Source organism: Lissotriton vulgaris, chromosome 6, assembly GCF_964263255.1.
Source record: "Lissotriton vulgaris chromosome 6, aLisVul1.2, whole genome shotgun sequence".
Classification (NCBI taxonomy): Eukaryota; Metazoa; Chordata; class Amphibia; order Caudata; family Salamandridae; genus Lissotriton; species Lissotriton vulgaris.
In genome coordinates this window covers 696871378-696885021 of record NC_141694.1, presented here as the reverse complement: position 1 = coordinate 696885021, position 13644 = coordinate 696871378, and the positions used below count along the sequence as shown (strand labels likewise).

The following is a 13644-nucleotide window of genomic DNA, read 5'->3' as shown; positions in this document are numbered from 1 at the left end:
TATGGGCTACTCGACCGATGGGCTTTGCCGCCGCGGCTGCGGCGCTCTTGCCACTTTCATGCACATTCTATGGGAGTGCCCCGCCATAGCCTCCTACTGGAGACGTGTGCATCGAATTATGGATGAAGTGACTGGGGTGGTGGCGACGGCGGAAGCAAGGAGGTGCCTCCTCAACATTTGGGGTCCAACAGATCACAATGTGGCTCAGACGCAGTGGGTGACCCTCGGCAACATGGTGGCCAAACGCGATATCGCGCAGAAGTGGGGAGCTTCGGCGGCTCCCATGGTGGTACAATGGAAAGCCAACATGGATTGGTGTATGTTCAGGGAAAAGACGGTCTATGTTGCCAGGGGTAAGCCCAAAAAGTGGTTGAAAATGTGGGGGGCCTGGAATGCTTACAGGGGAGATATTTGTGTGCCCCCGGAACCTGTCTCTTTGGAGGAACATCTGTCACCATAACCTGTGACACCAACTGTGACACGCTGTACTGTTGTATCCTGTTTCCTCTTCTCCCCCCCTTCTACCCTGTTCTATCCTCCGGTAATTGTGCTTGTGTTCCCTGCTGCTCCCCCTGCCTCACTGCCAACGCTTCACTGGTTTCCTCTATTCCATTGCCACTCTTTATGCGCCTTTCTGGCGTCTTCCTCTTTTCTTTCTATATGTTCCTTATGCAACAAAATAATAAAATCAACCTTCATTGTACTGTGCCATTAATCTTGCACTATTGCTCTCCTGTCCTTTTATGCTGCCTTGCCTCCGGGATTTTAGGCTGAATAGCTGTGTGCACTTTTCTAAATAAAGGTTTTAAAAAATTAAAAAAAAAATAATAATAAAGTGCACTGAGAAGTTTAAAAGACCATAATTAGCAACCTTGTATTCAAAGTTAGAAGCGTTATTAGCAGTTTAATATCAATAGCTAGCAATATGCAGTATCCAGCCGCGCAACAAGCCCTCTGAAAGTGACTCAAATGCTAGCCTGAAAATAACTGCATTTCTCCGGCCTAGCCCGTATTTCTCTGAGTTCAATGTTTCCACGGTCCTCCATTACCTTCTTCTGTGTATTTCCGTCTTGCAGTTGTACTCTATTTTAGCTCATTTTCTCCATGTAAACTCTTGGTAAATTTCTACTGAGGACTTTCAACCAAAGTTTATAAACTCTCTCTAGTTCCCCATTTATGCCCCCCTCCCCCTTCCCCTTGTCTTGTCTCTACCATCAATCTTTACACAAGCTAATTGGCTCAAACAAATTCTCTCTTCTCCGATTATCCTCCATCAGCGCCTGCTGTTTCCCTCTTCCTCTATATGCATTTTATATTCTGCTAGGTTCTTTTAAATCAGGTTTCGTCCCTCTATGCACTTCGCTGACACTGTGTCTGAACCATTGTTATCTTACAGTCTGTTGCCTTCATTGGTAAGTCTTGTTTTTCTAATGTACAGCACAATGACACTTCACCGGTTATTAAAACTAATAAATAAATACATTTAATAATACTGCTAGACAATTATTCAGAATTCCTAAAGATTAGTCCCACTTTTCCCACAGATTGCCGTGTGTGTCTGCGCAGATTTGAGTTTATGCTCATTGTAAACCTTAAGGGACACTGCTTCTGGAATACATGGCACATACACTTAGGGTGATTACATTTTAGATGAGATATTGATTCTTCTGCAATCGCAATCCACATGGTAACTATAATTTGACAACTTGTGAGACACGATTTGAAACGCTGAACAAAGTCCTCTTATCAAGCATCTAATATCACACCTTCAAGTTAAAACCCTTCTAAACATTCATGAACCTAAATAATTATAGCACTCTATTATGTACGAGATAACAATTCCTCCTGCTGTACATTATAAGGACATTGGCAGCCCTTGAGGAGTTATGTAACCAGATAGAGGAACAAGGCCGAAGACTTAGTTCTTTTATTAGGGCATCGAACTCAGAGGTGATTTTCAACCTTCTTTTAACATTTTGCATAGAGGATTGTATTCCTTATAATACATGCTCACAGCATCATCCTTTTCACAAACCGTTTAAATCCTTGCTGACTTGCTCTTTCATGATGAAGAGATCGTATGGTTGCCGATATGAACAATAAAAGTAGAATCTGTAGTTTGAAATTAAACACACCAAAAAGCATTTAACAATTTGTTGTAAAAATATTTGTATCAATTTAAAGTAAGTATGAAAACAATGCTGTAGCTCAGAATATGCAGAAACATGCAGAGAGATTTACTTTCCTATAATGACCTATAGTATTCCAAGAATAAACCTGGCACCATAATGCTCTCCTTTTTGCTGATCACAGCTCATTTTAGAAGAATAGAAGATGGAAAAGCCAGTACTTTGTTTACACTGCAGCTTTAGTTACTCTCAGTGACCAGTGTTTCACATTGGGTGCTAGAAGCAAGCAGTATGACGATAAAGCTTACATGTACAAACGTATTACAGTTGAAAGGATAGGTCATTTCGTTATTATAGTTAAGTAGAGAAATCACAACTCGACTGTAATAAGAAATTAGCAGCGTGTTTTTATAAAGCGGTTAAAGGCTCCCTTGTACTATGCATATAACAATTCCATTCCAGCACCTCCATAACCTGGAAGCTGGCAGAATTGTGCCAGCAAATATTAAAACATCAAGGATTTAGTTTTACTCCTTTTCTATCCAGTGTCTAAAAAGATCCACATTCATATAGCTGAAGCAACCTGACTGTGAGTAGAATGAAGCAAAGATCGCACACCTTTGGAAGTTGGGGGTGCATATCCACTCCAAGAACTTGATTACTATTAGCAATTCATCACAGTTTGTAATTTCTATTCATAACAGGTGTTAATATTACCCAATGTATTGATACTTGGGGGCTTCATTTATGAGGTTTTGCCTTAGGGCACTGCCGAAGGCCTTCATGCTGCGCTGCCATTCGGCAAAAGAAAAAGTGTTACGGAGGCGCAAGGGGCCTCACAAATTAGGCCCTCAGTTTATTTTCATTGGAACGACAGCGGGCCTTGCCAAGATTCGAACTTGTGAGTTATAGGTGAATGCATAAGTCAACTGGAAACTTTTAACTCAGTAAGCCATCCTTGCATCCAGGCCAAAATACCCCCATGAGTGACCCATCAAAAAGTGGAAGCGGTGCTTTAGGGGAAACCCAGCCCTCATATTGTAATTGAAATGTTTCCCCTCTTCTTGCAGTGTGTGCCTGTAGTGTTGTCGATGTAGCGGTCTAGTCATTCACCCTACCGGGGGGAATCCCCGGAAGCACCCACACACAATGTAGCACTCTCTGGCCAGGCGTGGCGAGAGAGCATAAATAAAGGGGGCGGGGTTGCTCGAGACTTCCGGTCCAGACCAGCAAGCCAAGCATCTGTGTGCTTTATTCACCTGCGCAGTGCTAGCCTCCTATGGCCTGCTTGCGGTGGCTGGCGTTTCCCTAAACCCCACACTGGTGACGAGGATGGGATAACAAGATCATGAGAAGACACGCACAACATCCACGCCGAAGGAGGAAAACCCACCTTGTGATCGGAAGTGGCGCCGGCAAATGCAGATCCCAACCGAGGCAAGCAGCGGAAGAGCCTGAGGAAGAGGATTGACGAGATTGAAAGACCCTGCAGTGAGCAAAGCGCCTGGCAGCCAGCGCTCACTAGTGCCCCAATTAAAAAAAAAAGAAGGAAGACCCGCACGCATCACCCGGGAGCGTCACAACGCTGCCTGGGAGCTCCATCTCGTCAAGACACAGCGTGCGCATGCGCAAAAGCAACTGCAGCCCGCTAAGGCCGATCAAGCGCGAAGGAAGACGCACGGAGCTACACAACAGCTGTTGATACACTGAGAAGTTCATTGAGGGGGCAGTGAATACCACGCGAACAACCAGGCACCTAGCAACAATACTGGCCACATCCAAAGAGGATCACACAACAAGCATTGATAGGAGCAACACAAATTTTGCACAAAACGATATAAAGAGTATAACAAACCTTGGCAAAGACAAAGCAATTGTTGCACAAAACACACGGCAGCAGGAACACATTTCCCCAAGACGAAGGAGTAATAACAAGCATTGTTAAAACCAACAAAACCTTCCACGAGATACATAGGGACACAGCCACTTAACACTAGGAAAATCACGGGCACATGACAAAACGCATGTACTGCTGCTGAACAAGAGTACACCATGTCAGCCCCAGCAGCACCAGCCGTTCAACAGCCCGTGGCCCCACCTGCGCCACTACATCCAGTACACTCCCAAATTACCGCACTCCCTCCGTTAAGTGAACTAATTGACCCTGCCACCACGTCACCAAGATGGAAGGTGTGGATTGGCCGCCTTGACAACTACTTCATAGCAACGAGTGAGACCGACGCAGCCGTCAAGAGATATACTGCTCTTACACTTCGCGGGAGACAAAATATACAAACTCTTTGCTCACCTGCCAAACACTGGAGCACCCACCGACTACGATGCTGCAGCCCTAAACGCCCACTTTGACCCTCAGCTCAACCAAGATTATGAACGTTTCCAACTCAGACAGGCCCGGCAAAGAGAAGGAGAATCCATGGACACGTACCATGCCCGCCTTGGAGAGCTAGCAAGCACGTGTACTGGGGATGATCATACCAAAGAAGTGAGAGCACAACTCATCCAAGGCTGCCGCAAACAAACGTTGAGAACACTCCTCCAACAACCCTGCATCTTGTTAGAAGATATATTAATCCTAGCTCGCTCACATGAACTGTCTGACATCAGAGCAACAGCAATGGAAGCTGCTCTCAACCAACAAACAGAACAAACAGCCAATGTCAAGTCTGAGCGAGCCGACGCCACCCGCACATCGTCCCGTAGCGAGCGAGGTAGATGGCCCACCAGGACAATGCGACAAACACAGTGTGGGTACTGCGGGAAAGAGGAACACCCGCCATATAATTGCCCAGCGAGAGGAAAAACCTGCACCAAATGCGGCATCCCAACCATTTTGCAAGTGTATGCAGAGGAGGCACACGAGGCTGAGGAAACCAGGGGAGGAGCCCACCAACGAGAGCCGTGAGACATCTCACACTGGAAGAACCTACCACCTCGAGATCAGCAGGAGTAACCACTTGTCACAAACAATGCCTGGAAGATTCCTCCACAGAAGAAGATGAAGAATGCTACTTCGTATTGTTCGCAAGCGATCTCAAGCGGAGACATCGTCCACAACCCAAATGCAATATTGAGATCGATGGGTCACCAGTAACCGGCCTGATTGACACAGGAGCAACAGTCAATGTTATGGGGTCACAACACTACAAGAGATTGAATCCAAGACTGCCACTTACCCCATCCAAGATCAGAATTCCCACTTATGGAAGCCAGAAGCCACTTCCCCTGAAAGGAAAAATGTTGGTCGACGTTAAGTCAGAAACTCAAGAAGTCACAACAACATTTCACGTAGTTGACAGAGAGGCTGATATACTAGTCGGGAGTCACACTGCCGAAGACTTAAACTTGATCGCTTTCGCAAACGCAGTGAAGCTTCTCCAAACCGACGACATCCTGGACCTTTTTCCTCAACTGTTCAAAGGTCTAGGAAACATAAAGAGACCTCCAATAAAGCTGCATATCGATAAAACAGTACAACCTTCTTACGCTAAGACTCACCTTTCCATCTTTGACCATTGGTGGAACAAGAACTAAAAAAACTAGACCAACAAGGGGTGATCGAGAAAGTTACAGGGCCAACCCCCTGGGTATCCCCCATGGTAATCGCGGAGAAGCCAAAGCAGCCAGGGAAGATCCGAATCTGCATTGATATGAGAATGCCTAACTAAGCCATAAAAAGAGAAAGACACCTTACATCAACGGTCGACGACATATTAGCTGACCTTAATGGCTCACAATGGTTCTCAAAATTAGACCTAAATGGCTATCAACAGCTGAAACTTGCGGAGGAAAGCAGGCATATTACCACATTTTTGACTCACCTTGGACTTCATCGATACAAAAGACTGAATTTTGGGATTCCAAAATACCGTGAGAGAGGTTCTATCAGGGCTTCAGGGCGTACTCAATGTAAGCGACAACATCCTCATCCACTCAGCGACAATTGAGGAACACCACCGTCGACTCCGAGCCACTCTTCAGCAATTGACAAAGCACCGCGTGACACTTCACAAGGAGAAATGCCAGTTCTTCCGCAAGACAATCGACTTCTTCGGGTATGTCTTCAGCTCAGAGGGTGTCAAGGTAGACCCCAGAAAATTACAGGCAATCCAACTCGCCACCGCACCAACAAACGCCTCCGAAGTGGGAAGTTTTCTGGGGATGGCAACATATTGCGGACGATTTATTCCAAACCTTGCCACTATTGCAGAGCCATTGCGACACCTAACAAAGAAAGAAACCCCTTGCGGTGGACTGAAGAAGAAGACAAAGCATTCAAACAAGTGAAGTCAGCCTTATTAGATAGCACAACTATGGCATTCTTCGTCACAACTCGCCCAACAGAACTGCTGGTAGATGCCAGCCCGGTAGGCCTAGGAGCCTTACTCACCCAAAAGACTGAACCAGGAGCCTGGGTCTCTTTAGCTTTCGCGAGTAAAGCACTAACAGCAACGAAAGCCCGATACTCACAAATAGAATGGGAAGCGTTAGCCATTAAATGGGCGTGCAATCATTTTCATTTATATGTAAGTGATCACCCATTCAGGGCAGTAACCGACCCCCAACCTCTTCTCCCGCTCTTCAAAGGAACTGCACCTCACCCACCTCCTAGGATCGAAAGGTGGGCGATCCAACTGCACCACTACCAGATGGAGCTAACATATCGACCGGGTGCCAAAAACCCCGCCAACTTCTTATCATGTAACCCCCTTTCCACAGCGGAGACAGTGGATGATCAAGAGACGAAGACAGAAGAGTTTGTCAAAATGGTCTCACAGTGGTCGTGTCCGCGAGCTCTCTCAATAGAAGAGATAAAGACACACATGGGCACAGACATGATCATCAATCAAGTGGCTGATGCGCTGAAGGATGGCTCATGGGAAGGATTCCTCAAAAACATCCAGGGGTGGAGTGAGCCCGATAGGACCCGCCTGGGGAAATTTTGGAAAGTTCAAAATGAACTCCGTGGAGAACGGAATCATACTTAGGGGTTCACGCATCGTCATACCACAAAGCCTGCAAAAAAGAGCGACACTACTCGCACATGAAGGTCATCAACGCGTCGGAAGAATGAAGTCGAGGATGAGGGAAAAGGTTTGGTTCCCGGATCTAGAAGACAGTGTGGACACCATTGTTTGCAACTGCAGAACCTGTCAACTAATGAGTAACTCTGAAACCCCGGCACCTGTGATCACCAAAATCCGGCCCCATCGCCATGGTCGTGGGTGAGCCTTCACTTTGGAAGTTTCCCTGACGGGAGAGTCACAGCCGTTCTGATCGACAGCTACACTAAGTATCCAATCGTTGAAGTCCTGCCGTCGACAGCATTTTCCAATCTGCAACCTGTCTTAAAGAAGTCGTTTGCCCTATTTGATCTGCCACACACCATCAAGACAGACAATGGGCCCCCATTCCAAGGCAGTGAGTTCAAAGAATTCCTGACACGACTAGGAGTTAGACATCACTGAATTGCACCTCAGTGGCCACAAGCCAATGGTTAAGTCGAAAGATTTATGCACACCATCAACAAAATCTTGTGCATAGCAATGGCCGAAATCACTGACCCGGAAGTTGCTCTGCAACAGTTCCTGAGAGAATACCGCAGCACGCCCCACTGTACAACACAACGGTCTCCATGGTCGCTCATGCTGACAGGACCTCGGTGGGACATGCTACCCATGACCGACAACTGGAAGCAAGAACCATATGACCCAATGGGCACCCAAGCGCGGAGACAGCAAACCAACGACAAGGCAAGTTGTCGACGAAGGGCGCGAGTCTGCATGGTAACGCCTGGGTGCTCTGTGTTGATATGAAATCGGTGCAGCGAAGGAAAGTTCAAAAATCCCTATGAGCCAGGGCTGTGGACTGTAAAGTCAACCAACAGAACAGCTGTCACTGGAGAACGGGACGGAGAAGTGATAACAAGGAACATCTCATGGTTCAAGAAAGTCCCATCACCAGTCAGAACACAGCAAAACACCGAGAAGTCGGGAACTGCAGGATTACAATCGGAATCAGTTGAAGATAGTCCTGGTGAAATTCCACCTCAAAGTCCCTCGAGGCCATTACCATCTGGGATTCTCTGTCACGGGAGCATTACTAGCGACAGAGAGCTTGGGAGTCCGCGACGGGAGCAGGAGAACCGCCGGCATCCGTACAATCTCAGGCCGAATCCACGGCCTAGCTGGAGACTAGCTGATATTGCATTTTAGAGACATTTTCTAATGCTCTGTTTGAAAGACTAACTTGGGATGGGATGTAGCGGTCTAGTCATTCACTCTACCGGGGTGAATCCCCAGATGCACCCACACACAATGTAGCACTCTCTGGCCAGGCGTGGCGACAGAGCATAAATAAAGGGGCCGGGTCGCTCGAGACTTCCGGTCCAGACCAGCAAGCCAAGCGTCTGTGTGCTTTATACACCTGTGCAGTGCTAGCCTCCTATGACCTGCATGCGGTGGCTGGCGTTTCCCTAAACTCTACAGTCCCTACAAAAGTTGCCGAATAGTTTCCAGGCCTCCTTTAGTGCTTGCCATTTGTAAATGTGGCATGAGTTGTGTTTACCATTTTAGGGCTGATATTCACTGAATGCCAATGTTTGTGTTTAAGCCTTGGTGCCTATGATGTGTCACACCTACACCACAACGAGAGCACGCATATTCCGATAAGGTTCAGAAGAGTAGGCTACATGGTGGGCAACAAGCAGGCATTGTTTTTTTTTTCACCAGCCGATGCTGTTTCTGATGTCCGTCCGCAGAACGTAGCTGCAGTACGCCTTAGTCTCCAAGATCCTGCGTATTTGACCTTTATCGTTGTCTTTTGACTCTGTGTTTGATGGGGTCACGTGCATTACCGAGAACAGAATACGAGCCCAGTTCAGAAAGGACTTTGGTGCCTCTGCGCTGGTGACGACACACTATAAACAGTATAGCCTTACATGTTACCTGCAACAGCGAAAGTATTCAAAAGTTCATAATGAATTACGTGCTCTTAAGGTCGGTAAAAAGGCGAGACGTTCTGGACTGGAAGTGCAAATAACTCCCTAGGAAATCGGAGATCCCTTCCATCCCCCAGTAGAGCCAAAAGCAATAAGTGATATTGAAAAAAACGAAATATGTTTTCCTGTTTAATTTAACGAAGTTAGCATTATTAATAACACTGAATTCGATTTTCGAGATGCCTAATAAGAAATACGCAGTAATGCAATATCTTATTAGACAGTCCAGACTCCTTATGTTGTTTTCAGAGAGATAACCAAATCTCATGGAAGATTTGTGCTTCTTTTTTTAATTCGTTTAAAATGCTCATGGCTTTTTCTGCTGAGCTCTGTTGTCTTATACCAGGTTGCTGGTCAATCTTAAATATGGCTACGGTTAGGAAACCCGTTTAAACCTTTGGGGCTGTAGCCTTTTTGCTGGCATCTTGAAAGGCTTTCCTTTCAGGAATTCTACTCAAGGGCAGATGAAAATAAAATGTACGTTCTTTTCCAAGGGAAGGGTGCTCTTATTGATTCATAATTTTTGCACAAAACTATTAAATAAATACACCTTTAGCTGTTACAACCAAACGTAACTATCATTTCCCTTCAACCTTTTGTTTTTCAGTGAATTTGTAGTTTTTTTGTTGTTGTATCTTACATCTGACTGGTATGAAAGTACATCCTACCCCGTTGGGCCAAAGGGGTTGGCTGCGGGACATGGTGAACAACAAGGCACTTTGCTCAACCAGCCAGGGCTTGCCAACCCCCTCTGTGCAAGGCCTTTGGCAGTGCACAGTGGGGTTGGTCTAAGGTCCCTATTGTGTGTAAGGGGTCACCTCAGGTCTTGGCCTTCAGAAAGGCCATGCTAAATTCTGTGACGGGTGGCCAACACCTTCAGTGCTGGCACAGGGGAAGTTGCCTGCAGGGCCAGGCCGTCCAATCCTCTGTGGTTGGCCAGGCTTTATGACATTTTTTTTGTTTAGTAGATTCAGGTTTCCACACAATATGATAGAATGTGCGGATTTGCCCACAGCCATGCCTACAACACTCATTGATCGACGTACCCATCTTGAACATTGTGTTTTGAGCATAATAGGATCGTTGAAGTACCTTAAGCTAAACTAAGTGGAACAGGACCTCTGTCCTCTTGTTGATTTCTTGGCTGTCTAAGTCCTGGGCCCACTGCTTCCTTAACACCTTAGCTGCGTGTAAACATTCCTCCCCAGTGCTGCGCTGTCCATTGGAACCAGTGCTGAATGGACGTCCAATGGTCGTGAGCAGCACTGGGGAGGTAGCGCTGCTGACGACCATTGGCCGTCAGCAGCACTTAAGGGGTTAAAAGCAAAAGGGCATCAGGTTGACATATTTTTCATATGTCAGGTGTGTGGCTTTTTGGGGCATATATTCATCCAGCAGACTGTCCTCTAGGAACGAAGACTCCTACCTGTGTGCTGCCACTCCACCTTCTGTCCCTCACCCTCTGATGCTCTATGGAACATCTATTCTGGTTTGGAAGGGCATTCCTATCAGCAAGTTGCTTCCATTTGAAACAACCACAGCAGACCCTGCCCTTGAGCCTCCACCGTGAGACATGCCTAACTGACTGAGGGGTCCAGATTCCTCAGTCTGCTCCTAATGAACTGCACTGATGTGTGCCAGACTGCCTAATGCTTAGGGTCACTGACTTCCTTCAAAGCAGGGAAGGAAGGATAGTGTGCTTGCACATCTGCCTGATCATTCTTGCATCATTTAAGTAAGGAAGGCCAACCCCATGGTACCTCTTCTTTTGGAAGGGGGCAGGTTGATCAGGTCTAGGACGGGCAACGCTTCTAGCATTTGTATCCCAGCAGTAGAGCCAAAACTGTTTACAAATGTTTGAAAATTTTGTGTCATTGGAAGGAAGGTGAGGATTCAGATTGCCTATCCCCTACTCCCCTGTCAGCCTCCCTCATAGAAGTCAAGGGAAACAACAGTCAAGCTCTGCTAGGTAGAGCAGCCCAGGTTGCAACAACAAGCGGTAAGATGTGTACCTGTTCTCTTCCAATTGGGGTTGACCAGGGCTAAAGCTGAAAAAAAAGTGTTGGGCACCTGCAAACAATAGTACAAAGTAAGAATGGGTGCTTTCGCAGTGAGGAAATGATTCACTGTGGCCTTCTTCCATATTGTATTGGAGATGACTGTCCATGGGAGCCCTGTGAACAGCAAATCTGGCATCACTGAAAAGTACCACATCTAATGCCCTTGCAAATGCCATTTATCGATTCTCCTTTTTGATAAATTACTTAATGTTGATGAGCAAAGGCCTCCACCCTCCCCTAACGATAAGAAATTATCCATTGAAGAAATTACCCAGGAGCACTAGAGCCCAACCCAGTTCTTTGTTTACAAAGACTTATGTCAAGTAGGTGTTACTGAATTTTTGAGTATCCACAAAAGTTTGTGGAATACCCTCGCAATATCTTTCTGTGTCACTCACCTACCTAAGGCCTACATTGAGGTGTTATAGGTTATGAAGTATCGTGAAATGCACCAATTGATCCAGTATTAAAAAATGTGTGTAGACAATAGTCATTTGTAAGGGAAATGTGGAAAGTAAGCAGAGACATTAATGTTGTACCATAAACCTAACATGTGTATTTTAAGCATAGTGTAAATCACAGAAAATAGGCATAGGTCATAAATGTACGCCAGTACCATGCGGCCCAGCAACTAATTTCCAAAATGTGTACATTACACATGAATTGCCCTGGAATATATGTGAATTAGCAAAAGTTTGCAACTGCACAGGCGCATCTACCTATACACTTTTTTTTCTCTTTTTTCAATTTGGGCATAATGGGTTAGATTCATGAAAATACGACTGGATGTGTGCGAGAGACAGCATCTCCTTGCAAATGGGCAGCCACATTTTCAGAGCTTGTAAGATTCATTTGACTATGAATGGTTTCCGTTAGAGAAACACAACTTTAGCGTCCCTACTATTTCAGCTGCAGTGCTGCTGTATCCGTTCAGAGCGCCTGGCAGCACCCTACTCTTGCCACCGAGTGGCTACTGAAGTACAATTTCAGTTTGCCGACCAGCTTTGACAAAGCCAATAGGTCTACCTTCTAAACGAAAAGCAATCGAAATCCATGGGAATTGCAAATGTTTGTTCTTTAAGACATGGCACAGAAGAGAACTGACTTGTAAAAGAGGCAATATTTTTAACCTTATCAACCAAGATTTGACAGACCGAGTATCTTTTGTCCAAATATTTATTTAAGAAGAGAAATATGATATTTCTGTGATTGCAAAAGTAGAAATTTTCGAAGACCAAACAGCACCGATTTTGTACATGAACACCTGTGCATCTTCTGAAAGTTATTTCATATGATTGGGAGGTCCAAGAAGGGATTCCAAAAATTAATGTTTGAATGTTCTTTCTTTTATGGAATCCATGCACATCATAAGCCTCCACTTATTAACAGTTTGTGAAATGTATCTGCTCGGGCAGGACACTGGTGTACATTTTCGTGTACTCTAGATAGAGATTATTTGGCAGTCTATGTATAACGATAGAAACACCAAGTGATATTAATAACATAGAGTAATGTAGAACGTTTCTTTAAAATATTTTGTTGTGTTTTTTTTGTCACTATACAGTGCACATATGTCATAGAGGACATTTGCAACAAGCTGTACATGGTCTTGTGTGCAACATTAAGGTTCTAAAAATACAAATTAATTTACCAAGTAGAAAAACAAACTTAGGGAGGTAGTGAACTCAGATTTTGAAATATCATAATATTGATTGCACACTTGCAGAGCTTTTGCCCACCAGACACAGACTCATGCTAGGAGGCCGCAATTGCTGTGCCGCTTCTAGTCGCACGAATATAGTTCATCAAGGTTTGCTTCTAGAGTGAGTTTTCCTCGGATTTCAGGGCAACTCTTTGTGTGTTCTATGTGAGTAGCCAGCTTGTTTCTTCTTTGGCCTGCTCCCACTTTTAGAGTTCGAACTTCCATTCTGATGCATATCCTGGGCAGGCATGGATTTCATTTGATGGCTATTACAATTTTCGCAAAGACCATTTTCCAAATCTATGACCTTGTCATAAGATTTATTTGTCTTGGCATGAGCCCCAATAGGCATGTTTTGGGTTTGTGGAAGTTCTAGTTCCCCCGTCAGATTAGGAATCTAAACTGAAACCTTCCTTTAGTAAAGCTGAACCACTGGACATAGGCAGCCAGACAGTGTTGTAAAAGGAAGCCTTATCAGCCATACACCAATATCCTCCTGTTGATAATACACAAAGAAGTACCCCAGGAGCACCTTCTTCTTAATTGTTTACTTAAGGGAGGTTTGTACTATCAAGATCTATTCCGAGGGCTTCATTTTAAGATTGCCTTACTTTATTTTAGGATTTATGTTTTTGATATTTTTATCTAATCCTCCTCCCACTAAAAATAATCTGTTCAGTCAAATTTAGATTGTTTAGAAATAAAAGCTTTGGCACGTTATTTAAGCTTGTTTCA

General features: G+C 45.1%; 1 protein-coding gene across 1 annotated transcript in view; it reads left to right on the top strand.

Annotated features, from left to right (window-relative positions):
• Positions 1 to 13644, top strand: part of LOC147707857 (uncharacterized) — a 910329-nt gene that overhangs the window by 443774 nt on the left and 452911 nt on the right. The window lies entirely within an intron of this gene.